Genomic DNA, 15,827 nt, shown 5'->3' on the forward strand with positions numbered 1-15,827 from the left:
CTCTAAGCTTTCTAGTTTCTACTTGTAGATTCTTCACAAAGTTCATTTCTTCTTTGTCTGAAATGTAACATGTTTTATTAAGCTCTTCGTTATCATTTCCTTTGTATTTAGCTTTGAATGTTTCTTCTGTGATATATAGAAAAACCCCTTTTGTCATTTCATAAGCTCTTAAAATCCCATGGAGTTGTACAATAGTGAGATTCTTCAAATCCTACATTTCTTCAATGGAAGATACTTTGGAATCAAACTTTTGAGTTAGAGAACTTATAATTTTATCAACAGCTATTGAATATTTTACTTCCACACCAATATTTTTCATTTTTTAATGATATCATCTACTCTAAGGAAAAAACCTATAATACTTTCATCATTCTACATTCTGAGAGTTTCATATTGAATTCTAAACGTTTAAAGTTTTGGCATATTTACCTTAGTTCCACATTCATAGCTCTAGATAATATTGTCCCATATAACTTTTACAATATTAAGTTGCATAGCCTTCACAAATTCCTATTCTTCGAATCTTCCTAAGAGAGAATTGACTGCCTTTGCATTGGTATCATACTATTTATTCCCTACATCATCTATGGGAATAGACGATGGATATTGGTAGCCTTCTTCAACTATTTCCATACATAAGCTCCAATTGACTGAAAATATTCTCTCATTATGACTTTATAAAATAAAAAACTAGTTCCGATTATGGGCCATTTTGTCACATCTGATCAAGAGGCCTCCTAATGGGATCTATTGTAGCATGTATTTTTTGTTGTCTTTAATATTCATGTTTCATTCAAAAATCACTTGAAAATATCTTTAAAAAGAGATAAAAGCAAGATGAAGAAGTGACATAGCGGAATCACTAAAAGAATTGTAAAAGAATCGGCCCCGAAGTAGGCAAAGTTGCTATACAAACAAAACAAGTCATTATATAAATGGTTATATGGAGCTAGACATGATATATATATATATATATATATATATATATATATATATATATATATAAGTGCATATTGAAACGAGAAAGAAATAAAGAAATATATCGGATTTACAAAGGAAACAAGTGTTAAAGTGATAATACCGGACCCAAAAGATATATATTGTGTTTAAAAGTCTCATTGGGTCCACTGCAATGTAAAGCATTGAACAACTAAACCCGAAAACATATATATGCTATGTTGTAAAGTGCTGGTGGATCCGTGATAACATAGTACGCATATATATATATATATATATATATATATATATATATATATATATATATACGGGACTGCCAATTGTGATATGCAATGGTCGGACCCGATATTACATATATATTATGTTTAAATCTCCCAGTGGGTCCGCAGTCATTGCATAACATTTATATATATCTCCCGGTGTGTGTGTGTGTGTGATCCCCGATTGCGATTTGTAATGGGTTTCAGATCCGATATGATATATATTATGTTTTGTAACTCTATCGTATCCGTCATGCCGCAGTTTATACAGGATTGGGTCGATATAACATTTGATAGCGCCAATTGCAATTTACAATGAAAATTCAATGGAACATTGGATGGGCAGATCCGATGGATTTATGAAGCGGAGTTAATTCTTTTTTAGTTCTGCAGTTACCAAAGGTTTATGTTAGTTTCACTGGGTAAAGGGAAGAATCATTGTTATTGTTGAATCTAAGGAAAAGGTGACTGTTCGGGTTTATTTATGTTTTTGTCAATCAGATCATTTCCAACATGTATATATAGACCCCTTTCAAAGCTTTTGGCACAGTTTACATATTTTCTGAGTTTTAATATTGTATATGTAATTAAGTTGAATAATTTCAAAGAGAAAATAGTTTTATAACTATTATAAAGTAGTTTATTAGCTATTCTAAGAAATCAGTTCCAAAACTGATTTGATAGAAGAGATAAAAGCCCGAAAAGGGAATTGTAAAGGGTTGGTTGTTTGAATTTTGGAGAACCTGAAGAATAGGCCACTCTATTCCTGATATCATTGTTGATTAATGAAAGAATCAGAAGTTTCCATGAGTTGTCAGGTATAATTTTGTGACCATTTTTGTTATGTGTCATGTTATGTTTTCTTCTTTCAACTATAGTAATGAAGCTGCAGGTTTTTATTTGCTTATGTAGATAAAATTGAAATTCCTTAAAAGAGCACTCCTATACTTGAAGTTCCCACCTTATTTTCTAAGTTATAGATAGCAGTTTCTGTGAAAGACCAACATATTATCTTTAACTTCTCCCAGAGTCACAAATAGTAGTTTCTATGTTAATCAGCATATTGTCTATGATTTAGTTCTCATTTCCATAATTCTTCTAAGTGATGGATAGTAGTTTCTATGAAATATCAACATACTATCTTTAAATTTTCCTTCAAGCTTTCTTCATTCATCATTTATATCTAGCAACAAATGGCATTCTGAGATGTTCTGGTCATACATGTACTAAGGGTTAACGACCAAGTTTCCAAGTCCTTCATTTAAAGACACAACATATATCTAAGTGACAAATAAGTGACAGTAAATAATATTTATTAATGTCTTAAGCACAATTTCCCTGCAGCCAAGAAATTGGTTTCTTAAGGTACAACATTAATTGGCATCATTGCCGGCGAGAGAAGACAAGAACAATTTTCCCTGGGTTTCCATGGTTCTCCTCTAGTTGTTCAGTGAGGAGGAAATCCTTGGTTGTTTTGAATAAAAGCAATAAAAGGCGACTCCACTGGACTTTCAAGTTTTCCCTTTTGGGCTTTAATAGCTCTCCCTGCATTCTTAGTCCATAAATTTGATCCATTTGATTTTACTAGGATAATTGGCTATCCACATGATATGCCTGCATTTTCTGTGTGGAATGAGTATCTTCCAAAATTTAGTAGAAAGGAATATGAAGACCCAGCTCAACACCTGCAAGAGTTTGATGAATGCATGGAGTAGTAGGGCATCATTCATGAAGATGTGAAGATGAAGTTGTTTCTATTTTCTTTAGACCTAGAAGCTAGGGCTTGGTTAAGGTCTCTACCTCTTTGAAGCATTTCATCTTCGAAATATTTCCATTTAGTATTCAATTTTTCTTGTAGAACTTATTATCCACACAAGTTTCTTTTTTAAGGTTGTTGTGAATATTATGATGGTAAAGAAACTTTAAAGGCTCAAGATAATCTTGTTGATGAAACTAATGATTTTGTTGATAATATATCAAGAATTCAGAGTTATGAGCAAGTCTCTAAAAGCGAGGAACTATCATGTTCTCAAAATGATGCAAAGAGGGTTATAAAACAGTTTTCTTCAATAATCTCCCAAGCAAAGAATGGGTTGACTCTGTTCTTAGCAGATCAAGGTAGTATTCATATAGAGAAAATTTCAAGCATGCATCAAGAGTCTCTGCTCAGTAGTCGAGAAGAGGAAGAAATAATTAAGTTGTAAATAAATCCCCAGAGTTCCTATTTTGTTAAATTTTTATGATCCTCCTATTTATAATGAAAATGGTTTAAATGGCGAGTAGGATGAAGCTCTTCAAGTTCATCAGTTGGGTGTTGAACATACAAGAAGAAACCAATAAGAGGGATATGTTGGAAAACAATATATTGAGCCATCTATCATAGAAAAAGAGGCTATCTCATGTAAAAAGGAAGCTGATAAAGAGGTTGTATACCATTGCATTGAAGAACATAAGGATGACCATGGATTAGAGGTAAATAATATATTTGATGTTGATCATATGTTGTATAGTAATGATAACCAAATTTTCTTTCTCCCTGAAGTTAGAATTAAAAATTATTTTCAATCAAAGCTTAGAGATGAAAAGAGGAGACATGAAAGTGACATAGATCATTATATTAAAGATATTTCTAATCATTCTGCTGAACATATTATCCCAACAGAAGGTTCAATTAAGCAAGAACCTTCATACATGGGGAGTTTCTTTTTTCGAGCTGAACAATAACATATTTTTCCTTTTACTTTTGAAGATCCTGTGGAAGATTACATGGATGAATTTATCAGCAATCTACACATCCTAAATTGTGGATATATTCCTAACTTTTTTTGTGAGTTGCTTTTATGTATAATTTATTTTTTGTCCAGGATGAATTGCATTTTCAAGATTCACTGGCAAAATGGTTCTAGGTTAAGCACCCAAATGCTAACCCAGTACCATTGGAATATTGACTTCACCTGATGGAGATCAATCATGTACATATGTAGGAACTTATACATAAATAATCTCAGGTGTTGAGCATTTGGTTTTCCAGTTGCAGTTTTTCAATTTAATCATTAGTTTATGAATAAGGGTGACTTTCCCAATTGGAAACTGGTTTGCATAAGCTTCATACTTCAAGATTGTCAAGTTCTAGTTTGTCAAATTTCAAGGTTTTCTTAGCTTTGGACTCCATGCACAACTAAGGCTATTGATCTATGATTCTTAATATTTTGCTATCAAAGCGCAAGCATCTTATCACTGCAGATATTGGTGTGGGTTTTCTGTATAGATTTTCACACAGTTAAGCTTGGTGAAGCAATATATGACTCCATGCCCAATGGATAAGGCACTAATCTATGGTTCTTAGTGCTTCTGTGGCAAAAGCACTATCCCTAGATGGAGCCAGATGTTGTAACATGTATTTTTTGTTGTTTTTAATATTCATGTTTCATTCAAAATTCACTTGAAAATATCTTTAAAAAGAGATAAAAGCAAGATGAAGAAGTGACATAGCAGAATCACTAAAAGGTAAAAGAATTGGCCTCGGTGTAGCCAAAGTTGCTATACAAACAAAACAAGTCATTATGTAAATGGTTATATGGAGCTAGACCCGATATCTATATATATGTGTGTGTGTGTGTGTGTGTGTGTGTGTGTGTGTGTGTGTGTGTGTGTGTGTGTGTGTTTGTGTGTGCATATCGAAACGAGAAAGAAATAAAGAAATATATTGGATTTACAAAGGAAACAAGTGTTAAAGTGTTAGCACTAGACCCGAAATATATATATTGTGTTTAAAAGTCTCATCAGGTCTGCTGCATCACAAAGCGCTAAATAGCTGAACCTCAAAACATATATATGCTATGTTGTAAAGTTCCAACAAGTCCGCAATAACATAACATGCATTTATATATATATAGATATGGGACCGCCGATTGCGATATGTAATGGTCGGACCCGATATTAAATATACATTATGTTTAAATATCGGGTGGGTCCATGGTCATCACATAATGTATATATATATATGTGTGTGTGTGTGTGTGTGATCTCCGATTGCGATTTTGAATGGGTTTCGGACCCGATATGATACATATTACGTTTTATAACTCTGTTGCATCCGTCATGTTGAAGTTTATAAAGGATTGGGTTGCTATAACATTTGATAGTGCCGATTGCAATTTACAATGAAAAGTCAATGGAACACTGGATGGGTGGATTCGATGGATTTATGAAGTGGAGTTAATTATTTTTCAGTTCCGCAGTTACCAAAGGTTTACGTTAGTTTCACTGGGTAAAGGGAAGAATCAATGTTAGAGCTGAATCCGAGGAAAAGGTGATTGTTCGGGTTTATTTATGTTTTTGTCAATCAGATCATTCCCAACATGTATATATTGACCCCTTTCAAAGCTTTTTGTGTAGTTTACATATTTTCTGAGTTTTGATATTTTATAAGTAATTAAGTTGAATAATTTCAAAGAAAAATAGTTTTATAACTGTTATAAAGCAGTTTATTAGCTGTTCCAAGAAATCTGCTCGAAAACTGATTTTATAGAAGAGATAAAAGCCCAAAAAGGGAATTGGAAAGGGTTGGGTATTTGAATTTTGGAGAACCCAGAGACTAGGCCACTGTATTCTTGATATCATCGTTGATTAATGAAAGAATTAGAAGTTTCCATGAGTTGTTGGGTATAATTTTGTAACCTTTTCTGTTATGTGTCATGTTATGTTTTCTTCTTTCAACTATAGTAATGAAGCTGCAGGTCTTTATTTGCTTATGTAGATAAAGGTAAAATTCCTTAAAAGAGCACTCCTATACTTGAAGTTCCCACCTTCTTTTCTAAGTTATAGAGAATAGTTTTTATGAAAGACCATCATATTATCTCTAACTTCTCCCAAAGTCACACATAATGGTTTCTGTGTTAAGCAACATATTGTCTATGATTCAATTCTCATTTCCATAATTCTTCTAAATGATGGATAGTAGTTTTTGTGAAAGATCAGCATATGATCTTTAAATTTTCCTTCAATCTTTGTTCATTCATCATTTATATCTAGCACCAAATGGCATTTTGAGATGTTCTGGTCATACATGTACTAAGTATTAAAGACCAAGTTTCTAGGTCCTTCATTTAAAGACACAACATATATCTAAGTGACAAATAAGTGACAGTAAATAATATTTATTAATGTCTTAATGAAAATTCCCTACAACTAGGAAATTGGTTTCTTAAGGTACAATATGATCAATCAACATCATACTCCATCTTCTCATTGTCTTCCAGAAATCCCTAAATATGATATTTCATTCCCCATATTTTGTAACTGAAATTGCATCATATGTGCCAGTTTTAGTATCAATGCACCCTGGCCTCTTACTAGACAACATTCACCTATAATTTTCCCCATTATGGCTCGCATTGATCACCTATAGGTTTCTCCACTTTCCACCTCTGTTGGTTCTATAAATTAAGGAAAAATAGATAAATTTAGGAAGCCTCCTCTTCCAGAAGCTTCCAAAATTTGTTATAACCATTTACCTCAAATAAAACATGTGGATCCTATTCTACCCTACTTTGGAGTTTTCATCCCTCACCATTTGATCCCATGCTCCTATCAAAGGAGGATATAAAACCTTAGATTGGTTATTGGATAAGAAATCCTAACTTACCCCACTCCTCTATATATTTGCAACCTTCCATACGCAAGGGGATGGGTTTTGGAGAGTGACTATACCCTTATGCTATTATGGTGAGAGGTTTCATTTCATGCCCTTAGGGTGATTAGAGGTGCACATTGTGACAAGGAAAGGACAAGGTAGCCTTGGAGAGCTCTTCTACATGATCAAAACCTATTTATGGCTTTAAAATCCCTCTATTTATATTAAAGAAAAGAATTATTTTTTTTCCTATATGTGATGTTGCTATTTCATGTATTTCAATACCATGTTGATCTATTGAATAAATTATTTAGATTATACTGGATAGATCTCGTAGTTTCTTGTCTTGTGTTATATGAATATGTAGGTTCTAATTTTTGCAATCAGAGTTGGAATTGGATCACTGAAGCTAAAGAAGGAGTGAAGCCTATGACAAATTCTAGGTAGACTCCATTTCGTCATTTATTTACCTTAAGGAAAGCATTAGGTTCCTTGTCTCCATGTTATTTTAGGTTAGCAGCCAAACCTAGGGGAGATACTTTAATATGTAATTGTAAATCTCGTATAATAATTCCATTAAACAAAGATGGTCGGATAGAATATAATCCCTCTTGATTGCTGATTCTGGTGGATCTCCCTTTAAGTGATCAAGGTTCTTCTCAGGGATCTACTCTGATAAAAATTATTGGGAAGAATATTGAGAGGGGGGGCGTGAATCAATGTTTTAAATTCAAACTTCTGAATTTTATATTCTAAAAAATATACAATATTCTTATTAAGGAAACCTACATATGTACATTTTTTCAAATCAGTAAACTAGTGTATATCCAATTCACTAATTTTTATGTATTATATCAGATAATGATTTTCAATATGTGCATTCATAAATTATTTACTTTTCAGTATGTAGTAAAGAACATAAAGAAATCACAACAAACACACATAGAACACCATGATTTTTAGGTGGAAACCCAATGTGGGATAAAACCACTGTGGTTGTTATCTTTATCTTCTTTCTTATCATATAAATAAAAATGTTACATTTGTATTGAGCCAGACTTTTGTCGTTACACAAGAGTTAACCTATAGAAGACTCCAATATTTTGTTGTTCTCTAGCACCCACTAGAAGTGAGCTACACCCCCTTGAACTTGTTTACCAACTCTTAACGGAGCAGAGCTCCTACCCCCTTTCTGAAGGTTGCAACCCTCACCTCCTTGTACACCATTTTCAGAATGTTTCATAACGGATCCACTTGTCAATGAATCATCACACAACCTGTAGGCCACCTTTCATAAAATTTTCAAATTGGATCCATATCAACCATAAACCCAAACAAATTGAAGCATTGAATCTAAGACACTGTAATACTATAAATCAACTAAAATAGAAACAAAAAATTTAAAATTATGTATGCAACTATGTTGAATAAGTATCATGTATATATGTGTTTTCTCTTTATAACGCATGCGTGCAAAGATCAGAATATTGAACACTAAATCATTAATAATTCAACCAATATACCATTTCACTAGCTACAAATCATTAAATTAATCATAGTTTCTAAACTAATTACAGATCATACACTCAGTCAAACGTTTGTGCCATTAAAACTAATAAATTCAAAAAAGTAACCTTAGTCATGATAAAGACATCAATGACAGACAACAACAAGTACAATACACAACATTGATTGTAATCTCAATCATGACATATGTAAACATCAACCATCGTATCAAACCCTACTTTATGAACTACACCTCCAAAATGAATGTCAACGTATGTACCCACTTACCACGCTGAAAACCTGCATGCAAATCTAAAAAAACATTCGATGCAAACATAATTTCACTTTCCACAAGCTTTACTATCAATGACACAAAATTATGAATAGATCATTTAGATCATAATATCATAGTTTCATCAATATTAGACATTTGTAGTAGGTAAATCAATCAAGCAGGCATGTCAACATATTTTAGATCTTTTGGATCTCAGTCTTCTCCTTTCTCCTTTATGCACAATTATTTTGGATAAAATCATTGTTACAGGGAAAAGTGTCTATGCAGAACTACTATTCCCACTAAAGTGTGGTAGCTACCTTAGAAACAAAGTAAAGCTACTTTTGTTTTTCTTTGTGAAAGATATATGAGACAATAATAAAGGAGACCAACCTCTGTCTTGCACTTGGTTCCTTGTTTGATTCCTCTCTCTTCTGAAAGTCCTTTGCTACTTGCTTCCTTGTATACCCAGCTTCACAAAGTACCTGTAGAATCAAAGCAGCATAACACTACACGAGAACATGGATCTATTATCATAAATAATCTAGGATCATATGTAAATTGACCATACAAATGCACAAAACATAGATTACACAAGAGTATGGAGGAAAACTTGAATAGCTTTATTGATAATCAAGAAAGAGCCAAGAGAGTTACAACCAGTTACTCTGACCCAGCATCATCCTCTCAGCAAGTAAGCCCTTCTTCACTTCATGCAAAGTTTAGATCACCCAACACTATGATGTTGCCTCAAGAAACGAACAAAAATTCCTTACAAGATGTAAAATTCCAGCCTCTGGATCTCTGGGAAGAGGGATCCATATATAGATATCTGTAAGGGATATGAGTTAGCTTGTGATTTGATTAGTGTCTTCCCTCTGATAGTTCTTGCTTCCACTTGGAGATTGATGATCTCTTACTCATCCTTGGTCGAATTTAGAATGGCAAGTGTCACATGAGAAGTTTCTGGAAGATTCCATGCTTCTCCACCTCGCGGATTGACACTGCCATTTGTCTCTTCTCGCCCATTGCACCCCATAGAAGGGATTTTTGAAATGAAATGAACCCACTGAGTGTACTTAGGTAAGATGCAATGCACTTTGCCTATGGAGCAGGTGAAATGATCCTGTTTTGACCAATTCTAAGTGGTTTTTCATGGAGAACTTCTGGGAGAAGCTGTAATCAGTTGACCTTGTTCCTTTAGGGGTTGGAACAACACTTTTAGGGACTTAGGAGCCCTTGGTTTATGGACATTTTATGCTTGGGTTTGCAGTGCACAAAAATGTCTATAGCAGTTGCCGCCTAAAGCATGAGGTCGATAATCTTTTTGATGTCGGGTGAAATGCTTTATCATGAGGATCCGAAGTTCTTTCAAGTTGGGAGGAGACCTATAATAAGATACAATACAATACATTATCTTCATAATATTTTCATGATCTAGCTTAGGTGGGCATTCCCATGCTTAGCTTTAGAAATTCATTTTCATGTACATAGGACAGACAATCGTCTGTGTAGACTGATGATTCTGATAGAGCCATCATCCCTTTGATTGGATGATTATCTATGCAGCAATGATGTACATTTGATGTCTTTATTTTCCTGAATGTATGTCGCAAACCGGATGGATGAAACTAGATCCGGGGTCTTCAATCTCGTTCGATCTTCACTCAAAGTACAAGTCGATCCATGTGAGAGATGTTCTAGAGTCGAACATGGAAAGACAACGCCTGATTACCAGCCAATGATGTAAGTTGTTAACAGGTGCAAGAGGAATCACCGATAATGATAATGACCCTCAAGGTACTGTAGTACAATTCACGTGGTGTGAATAAAGGACTTGGCGACAAACACCATGCAAAATATTTTGGTCGAAGGCCATTGATGTAAACCTGTCGCTGGAAGTGAGAAACTTTCCATTGAGGCATGCAAGCTTCAAAGTACTGAAAGGGGTGTTCCTAGATCGACTTCTTGGATAATGAGCTAATGTCGACAAGAAGTGATCTGTCATAGGAGGGCCTTAATGAATCCCACATCAATGACATGGAACAAAGCAAATGATTTTAGTGGAGGTGAAAACGATCTGGTGATATAGGGTTCAGGGTGGTAGTCATGAAAGAATGGAGCGTAAATGTATTGCAGTGGGTGAGACACAAGTGAATTCTCTGAGTGACTTCTCTTGAACATATCGGTGACACTGAGATGATGGATTGGTAGCATTAACCCCAAATGTGGATGGTGTGATGGGACCATGGTGATGTGATCGGTGAATGAAACAACCCAATTCGACTTGGATGCGGAGTGAAAGTGTCATGTTCAAGAGTGACTTTCTACCAACAAAGTTTCTTCAAGTTTTCTTCCCAATTTTTCCCCAGTCATTGCTGACCAGTACCTCTTTATTTTTGTCAAGCTTGAGGAGGATAACATATGCTTGTTCTATAATTTTCCCTTCGGGCAAACCCATCGCTATGTTTTAACGAGCCTAGCGATAGTGAAACTCGTTCTTGTCTGCTATGGACAAGCTTGTCTCTATTAGGTTCTAACGAGTTTAACGACAAAGATAACTCGGTCCTTTTCAATTTTAGAGAGTCTGAAAAGGGACGTAAAGGAAACTCCAAAAATCCTTTTTCGTCATCTAATCCCTTAAGTCCGAAAAAGTATAAAATAATACAGAAGGGATGGATTTTCAATACTTTAACGAGCTGAATAAAACAAGCACTCGATATTTTTGTGTAATAATCCCTCAGGTCCAAAAAGATTAAAATCTAAAGGAGGGATAGCACTTTCGGTCCCTTTAACGAGCTGGAGAGGCCAATGGCTCGACAATCGTTTCATATTTTACGAGTCAGTTGAAAAGAGCTTAAAGCAGACTCGTCTTTGAGGAACGAGTGATAAAATTGGGTAGCAGCTGATTCCAGGTAAGGTCTGGAATTTTCCAATCACGACAGAGTTACAAGGATGGCTAATAGGATCACTCTTCGCAGCTATTCCTCAAAAGGGGTAAACAATCAAATGGAGGTGAATGATCGACCAATACAGAGTGGAGGTGATGATGAGAACACGACTAAGGATTTAAAGGCTGAAGTACTACATTCATGATGGTTATTTACCGGGATTTGGTTCATTTTTTATTGAGCTTAAACACTAGGGGAAACACTTTCTCATTGCTTATGTTTATTTTTTAACGAGCTTGAATTCCGCGATAAAACTGCTCGATGCAGTTTTATTTTTTAACGAGCTTGAACCCTGAAGTAACACTGCTCATGGCGGGTTTATTTTTTAACGAGCTTGAACCCTGTGGTAACACTGCTCGTGATAAGTTTGCATGCCCCAGCATAATAACGCAAATCGAGGTGCATGCCCCCAAAGCTTCATTGCATTCAACTCGGTGGTTGGAATGAAGGTTTACCTTTGAGATTTGGAAAGGGGATTTGTTTCATTTTTTAATGAGGTTGACATCGTAAAAGAACTATCCTCATGACTCCTTGTTTCATTTTTTAATGAGGTCAACACGAGATAAGAACCATCCTCAAAATCCACCGTATTTACATTATTTGATAGAAAATCAAAAACTGAAGGATGATTAAGGTCATTGGAATAATCTTCGTTGTAATCCGGGAGATGGGAATGATGGTGGTAATCTTCCCATGGTGCCCCTCCTAACATCATTGACTGAGTGATTCCTTTGTCTGTAGAATGTACATGCGACCAAGGATCTGAAGAGGTACCATATTCCTTAGACCTATCTATCCAAACACTCGATGAGCATTGCTTTGGGTTTGTCCCGCAGGTCAAGAAAAGTGATTGCTACAATATTTCTAAAATGGCGATGATCCATGCTGACAAAATGTTTAGGAATCTTCCGAATCCACTGGATATAGAAGATTTCATATTGCAGGTTTCCACTGTGGCCACTTCCACCAGAATACTCGTAGGCGGTAGGGAAAAAATACCCATTAAGGCAGGGTCTTTTAGGAGACCTACTTCAATATTTTGAAGCGAATGATTGCTTCCATGGATCATTGGAATGCTTCCCGTAACTTGTGAACTGTTGGGGAGAAATGTTTGTTGGTCGACGATTGTAATTCTTCCTTGAAAGGGAAATGAAATATTCCTAAATCAGGTCAACACAACTGCGGCCATGGCATATATCCAGGGCCTTCCTAGTAGGATGTTGTAATCGAGGTTTCCATCTATTACTTCAACATCAATTTCTATTGTTTCCCCCCCTAGTTCAACTTGCAAGTTACTTAAAATCCCGTATGGAGTGTATGATCGTCCATCAAATGCTTTTAACATTGTTGATGACCGCGACAAGGGTGGTGAACCTAAATTTTTCCAGCAACTCATCGACATAATACATGTAGATTCCCCCTCATCAATAGTTGTTTAATGAACAGTTTTGTTGAGGGCTTTCACTTGAATAAGGAAAGATAGTTGAGCTGGTAATTGAGGGTCATGTCCTTTGTGATTAAAGGATACAAGATTGGAATCCATTGGGTCAATCCCACCTATTACTGATAATAGTTCTTGCTTTTGGGAGAGGCAATTTTGGGGTACCTCAAGTTTCGACATAGCAGACGGCGATTGGGCCAGGTCCTCTACTATATTATAATTCTGTGCTACTTTTGCACAAGGATTAAATGTCGATTTGTGTACCACTCCCTTTGGCAACTTTATCATTGGTTCAGGAATGATGGGTGGCACAACTTCGGTCAAAGTTGTTGTCGAACTACTAGGTTGTTTATTATCCTTGTTATTCGATAGCTGTGGATTCTCGTAATTTTTATTCCTTGTCAAAGCATCATTTTGCTGCTTTGAGATAGACAACATAAGCACTTGGGATTGGGAAGCATTTTGATTAGCAACCAGTTTGGTTCCTGGGTTTGGAAATGGATCAGTCAATACTGCTGAGGTTTTTGAACTCTTAAAGATTTTCTTAACTTCAGCTTTATGTGGACAATCTCTCGTCCGATGATCCTCATCGCATATCTAACACCCCGCAGGGGGTTTCCTTTGCCCAGAAGGGTTTGCATAAGGGTTTTTAGGAGATGACTCATCTTGCTTCTTTTTTCTCCCTTTCTTTTTCTTCTTGCCTCCTAGTTGCTTCAGTTGTTTTCCCTTGTCGGTCGACACGGCATTTACCTCCGAGGCGAGAAGTTTTTCATTTGCATTTTGATTAGAAATCTTACGGGCTTTCTTAGATGTAGCCTTTGTCAATTTCATGCTTGTCGTACCTATCACGCCATCACTGGCATGAGAGTCTTTGTTTGATTTAGGAGGAGGAGGAATAGAAAATTCTAGTCTAGGAGCATCAGGTATTTTATTGTAGAGCGTGCCAGACAGAGTATAGATCAAGTCTAGATATTGTGCACAAGCAATAGCTTGCTTTTTAGTGACAACTCCTCCCTTTGCCACATCTTCTGTGATAGAAGGTAATAATGACTTAATAAACCATTCAGCTAGCAGCTGATCAGGAACATATTTTTTTACCATTCTGTGATGACATCGCCACTCATGAATATGATCAGATATGTGAGTGGCCGTTGTCTGCTTGAAATTGGTAAGAAGTTCTATTCCCGTTTCGTACCTTATCGGTAACTGAAAATGGGTTAAAAAAGTTGTGGCTAGGGTACTGAAGTTGTAAAATGAAGCTCTAGGTAATTCAATATACCATTTTTTGGTGGACCAGTTAACGTCCTCCGAAAAAGGCGAAGCCTAATCGAATCATTGTTTAAGGTGTTTGATGAACACCATAGATGAAATGTCATCATATGATTCGATGGGTCTTCACCCGGATTTCCATTAAATTTAGGAATATCTGACGGAAGTTTATGCGAAATCGCTGGCCACCAAGGGGTGTAAGCAATTGGATCATTCGTCAGCCGGTTTAGATCTGGTAATTCTAGAGTTGCTACAAAGGGAAACTGTTGATTCAGGTTAAGCGAAGCATACCCAGGATAAGATGGAATCACCTGAGCAGTGGGTCTTTGCATACCAGCATAATGTATTTGATGCTGGTAACTTTGATAAGGTTGATGGGCATAACCATTACAATATGGTTGTTGATAACCGCTTTGGAAATGCGGTTGCCCATTACTTACAAATACTTGTTGCTCAGGTCCTTGATATGACTGCTGGAATGGGGGTTGTTGAGATTCAACCAGCCATGGTTGTTGGACCATGTGCTATTGTCCAATACTAGATGATTGACCAAGATGAGGAGTCATAGTACTTGTTTGAGCCTGAGTCTCTCCGAATAGGGAGGCACTAACCTGAGGTTGTGATTGAGTCGTTGAGACAAGAGGCTATTGTATTGCAACCTGAGAAACTTGGGGTTGAAATACAACAGGTAGTGCTTGTACTTGCGACGCAATGACCATAGCAGGTATAGTGGGAATATTAGAAACAGGGTGGAATGGTTGCATTGAATATAATACCCTTGGTTGCTGAGGTTGTATTGGTACCCAACCGCTGGATGTAATTCCAGTTTGACCTGAACTTTGTTGTAAACTCTCATATGGTTGTTCTCCGGGAGGGAACAATGAAAAGGCATACCGCCCTCCATACGGTGGAAATCCAGTACTTAAAGGGTAGATTGGCCTTTGAAGATACATTGGATCAATTTGTTGAGTTTCAACATAAGAAATACCAGATGATAATCCGGATGAAGAAATACGAACTGACCATGTCGTCGAAACAGTCCCTGATTGGACTCCGGCTTGTTTTTGATAACTTGCTGGGATAGATGGTATACCGGCGAACATCATTGGAGTAGTAGCAGGAGGCTCTGCCGCTACTGCATTAGATGACACAGTCCTGGATGTCGATGGTTGTTCAGACATATCTAGTCTATACAAAAGATTTCCAAGCGATTCTACAAGAACTTGCGATGAAGGGAGACTAACTTCTAAGACCAAAAAGGGAACAATGATGTTATTCCGATTAAAATAAATTTTAGACGCTTTGACACAACTTGTTTTTTCAATTTTTAAGAGTCGAGAAGAAACAAAAGATGACTCTAGTCGCCTTTGATTTTTAATGAGATTGGAGTGACAAGTGCTCAAATAGACCTTTTCCGTTAAGGAGTCTGAAGAGGAACGAAAGGGACTTCTCTGGAAATCTAGATAGAGCGATTACCAAACCAATTGCAAAACTGCAGAATACTTTTTACGGTACGGCAGTCAATCTTCCCGAA

The sequence above is a fragment of the Pinus tabuliformis genome, chromosome 3_2 (assembly GCF_031772625.1).
Source record: "Pinus tabuliformis cultivar Carrire ecotype Pingquan chromosome 3_2, CPIR1, whole genome shotgun sequence".
Lineage (NCBI taxonomy): Eukaryota > Viridiplantae > Streptophyta > Pinopsida > Pinales > Pinaceae > Pinus > Pinus tabuliformis.